Raw genomic sequence first — 4,277 nt, forward strand, 5'->3', positions numbered from 1 at the left:
CCCCCCCCCCCCCCCAATGCAGTTTCTGCAGGAGCAGTATGACCGTTGTAGCCTTTCCCATCTTTCCATTAAATAAGAGAAATAAAATACCATTGCATTGCAATAGAATCGGAGCTCTTGTAGTTGAGCATTTTTTTATTGCTGCACTGATAGTACTTAGCATTCCCAAGGAGGTGAGAAAACCATCTGTAAATACATTTCAAAGATGCTTCGTTCTCCAAATGGAATTGCTAGGTACTCATTCCTTCTCAATTATAGGAGTATGAATAGGTAATATTGGAGGATATCGTATCTATTTGAAAGAGTCCATAGCTGGTTATTTAGGGTGAAAAGACATCGTTCAAAATACAGTTCTTCTACTGAACGATCAGATGTTAAGGATCTTGTATTTGTATGTATACATATGTAATGTATGTAAAGAAAAGGGGACTTACGTCAGATTTATAAACACAAGGACACATCAAACAGGACGGACCTTTGATCTGTTTGGTACAAAGAAGTGTAATGAGCCTTCTTGTAATAGATCCTGTGTTGTAAAGCTAAAAACTTAATGAAAAGGCTCTGCTTCGGAGTAATCAAATCACTTTATGTTATTGCATCCTGTCAGTCAGTCCCTCTGTTTCCCACTGGTTTTGCATAATAGCTTTAAAGAGAGATTACGGAAGAAAAGAGAACTGGTTGTAGGTGTGTTTCCCCTCGTTTTCTGGAAGTGGTGGTCTGTGTTGCATGTGCCTTTACTCTTTATGATTATGACAGACAAATCTCTTTCTGGGCAGGCTGTAGTTTGCCATAGTTTTCCCTCACTGTACTTTCCTCAAGCCCCATCGCATGCAGCAGATGAATCCATTTCACCAGGCAATCAGCTATGCTCTCTTTTAACTGTGGGGAACAGTCTGTGTGTAATGAAGGCTTAAAAAAAAAGAAAGGAAAAAAAAAAAAAAGGGGGTGTGTGTGTAGAGATGCTAACTCGTAGTTTTTAGAGCCTTACCCGGGTTTTAGAATTGAAGGATGTAATGAGACCATCAAAGCAAAGCTGTTGATTGGATGAAAGGAGGGGGAAAATGTTCTCCCTGGCGATTCAACACTTTCATGTTCCGGGGAAAAACATGACACATTTGCTCCAGTAGTATTTCTACCTAGTCTGATGTGTAGGGTGTAATTTAGTAGTGTTGTCCAAAACAGGGTGGGCTGGTAGTCACCTGTATGCTGAAAAAGATAGATGTCATTGCTCTCTTGATATGGTGTCCAGATGTTGTTAATCATCTCTCTCTGTTGATCATCAAGCCTACAGAAGTGAGACTGCTGTGGAATTTTTTGCATGTAGTATTATCTCCTTACATACTGCAGGCTAAAGCAAATGGTGGTTATTTTACATCTCAACAGATTCACTGAAGAGAGAATCTCGTGCTTCTTCCCTCTCCAACCCCACCGAAGCTTTTTTGTTGGTTTAGTAGATTTTGATTAGAACTTTTACTGGATTTCTATTATGACTTTCTAAGTATGCTGTCTTTTTTTTTTTTTTTTGTACATCTTATGCACAATATTGTATATAACTTGTTACGTCACAGAATCAGTTTCGGTTACTAATACCGTTGCTATTCTTATGGCAAGAATGGAAATGGATAAAACTCAGTGCTAGCAGGTTTTATGTGGGAACAGGTTTTAGCGCCAGTTGGACCATGTGTGGGTTTTCTTAATGTTCAGTTAAAAACACTGTGAAAAGGATGTCAAGTGTTTCATTTTAGTGGCCCTTCCATTTTAATTGTGTTTCATAATGTAACACCCCATATGCCTTCAGTCACACCTAATGGGGAAAATCCTTTATTCTCTGTACTGTTGGGGTGCTTTTATGCTCAAGCCACTGCACACTGTAGGTCTTGCTGAAATATGAAAGGAAGACCTACGTGGGTCTTGCGGTGAGTCTAAAGTCTCTCAGCAGGAATATGGGTACAATGAGATTCTCAGGAGCTGAATTAGCTAAATGTTGTTTTATGAATAACTGGAGACAAAGAAAACAGAAATTTCTTTTTCACTTATACTTCCAGTTAATTGAGCAGCTTCTTCTTCTCATTACTTAAGTCAGCCAACCAGAGGCAAAGCTTCTCCAGCACGTTTCTGTGTTTCTAAGACCCAGGGTACTTTACACATGAATTCCTTCTTCCTTCTGAAACAAGCTGGGCTGACAACTGGTAAGTCAATCTTGGAGCTCTGCAGCGACATGCAAGCAAAGGGAGGATGGGAGAGAGGAGATGTACCAGCAATTCCAGGACTTGAACCAAAAGAACAAGCTCTGTGGGATGGCAGAACACATCGGTTTGACTGCTGACTCATCGTGTTGGTCTGCAATATTATCTTACACTAATGTGATGACACTGAGCATGGCTTTGAAATAAGGAGCCAGAAAAGAACAGTTTATCAATAAACACACACTGCTTATGAATGTGTACTTCTCTAATGACAAATGGTACGATCACTGGAAATTCCTGCAGGTAGTGTTCTTAAATCTCTTACTTTAAGAGAACTAATACTAGGTAAAATTTACTGCTTTTAGACACTTAAGAAAAAAAAAAAGTTACAAATGTATCCTTTCAGTGAACAAGTTAGTTGACTGCAGTAAATAGCTTCCACCCCCCATTGCTTCCCTTCACATTTCTTTCCATTCCATATCAAAGAATAAGCTTTAGGAATGGGGGAGACTCCAGTTCCCGTTCCTGGGCTGGCAAGGAACCATGTTAGATAAAAACTCTTAAGCAGCGGATTAAAGCCAATTAATTTTCTGCCTTCAGTACTCCTACTTGGAACTGTGAAAATCAAGTTTGTCTAGGAGATGATTGTTTAATTTCTTAACTTTTCAAAAGGACAGTTACTTAGGTTGTTTAGGGAAGACAGCCTTTGTGGTGCTGTTATTTTGGCTGTTGGATTGAGGCCAAGAAGGCATCTGGATTGAGGCCAAGTTCCTTATATTTTTTTAGGAAATTAATGCGAAAGGTCATATATTTTTGTTGAGTTGTATAACAAAAAAGAAAAAAAGAGAATGTTGACTTAGATACTGTAGCTGTCAGGAGTGGTCCAAAAAGAGGAGTGTTGAGAGCATGGTATGCATACATGGGTATTTGCTTTTCGAGGCTGTGACTGTTCAGGCTGCTAAGATAGCGATGTTGATGTTCTCAGAGTTGAGATTCAAATGCCTAAGTGGTATGCTGAGTTTTCCACAGCTATTTCATATTGCTGAGGAGGAAACTTCCTGCTTCTGTAAGTCTCAAAAGCTGCAAGATGCTGCCGTGTAAGAAGAGCTCTTGCTGCCAAACTTGAGTGGTTACGTAAGGTAGAAGCCTATTGATCCTGGAGGAGGGTGGTGGGCAGAGATTTCTTCAGAAACTGGAGACTTTATTTCTCAGAACATATACTGCAGAGGCAGAATTGTACCAAGGAATCTAGGTCTCTTCTGGGTGCATATTGAAGAAACTTTTTAATACGGACAGCAGTTTTACTCAGCTGGCAATCAGTAGTAGGTGTTCTGTTTGTACTTAGTCCATGGCAAAGGCTAGCAGGAGCATCAGTGTATAACGAAAGCATGCTTAAGTAAGGCTCATAACTGCAGTTGTAAAGGGCTTCTGTAGCTGTATTTTTGGCACAGCTTTGACATTGCAACCCACGGCAGGGAGCTTTTCTGTGAGGGCCACTATTCTAACCTCTTCAATAATTTAAGGTGTTGTTTTGGTAGGTTAAATTTATGTCAAGCGCTCATGAAGTCCAGCACGTCCTAGTAATTCAGATTGTCAGTTCCAGTCCTGTCCTTCATCCTGTTTACAAGAGTAAGAACAGGGTTATATCCTCTGTCCAGCTTCTCTGAAATAACTGGGTTGGTATGAATTAAGGACACAGGCAAGTGAAGTGGGAGGCCGGTAACTTTTCTCCGCAAATGTTTGCTTAATTAGATTTAACTCCCCATGGGAGCAAAAGAGTCCTTCCCTTCTATTGTTTAGTTGTAGGAGAAAATCGTACCAGTGCTACATGGGGCTGTCAAGCAGTGGGCATATTTTCTATATATATATAAACTTGCCTTTCTTTTTCTAATTTGTCTACCAATATATAATCTTTACTGTCTTTTTTGCTTCCCCAGAAAGAAATTGGCAAATGAGAAAGAAAAGCAACACTTCTGCACTACATATGTGGTGGATCACAAGCTTATTAGACCAAAAAGACAGAATTTTGGTATTATGAGGTAAAGCTAGTTACAGCACTACAGCACTTTGTGTGATCCCCGCCCCCCCCCG

General features: G+C 40.0%; 1 protein-coding gene across 1 annotated transcript in view; it reads left to right on the forward strand.

Moving 5' to 3' along the window:
• LRRC4C (leucine rich repeat containing 4C) overlaps positions 1-4,277 on the forward strand; it is a 550,036-nt gene that overhangs the window by 978 nt on the left and 544,781 nt on the right. The window lies entirely within an intron of this gene.

This window comes from Athene cunicularia (genome assembly GCF_003259725.1).
Source record: "Athene cunicularia isolate RWA chromosome 5 unlocalized genomic scaffold, athCun1 chr5_part1, whole genome shotgun sequence".
Taxonomy (NCBI): Eukaryota; Metazoa; Chordata; class Aves; order Strigiformes; family Strigidae; genus Athene; species Athene cunicularia.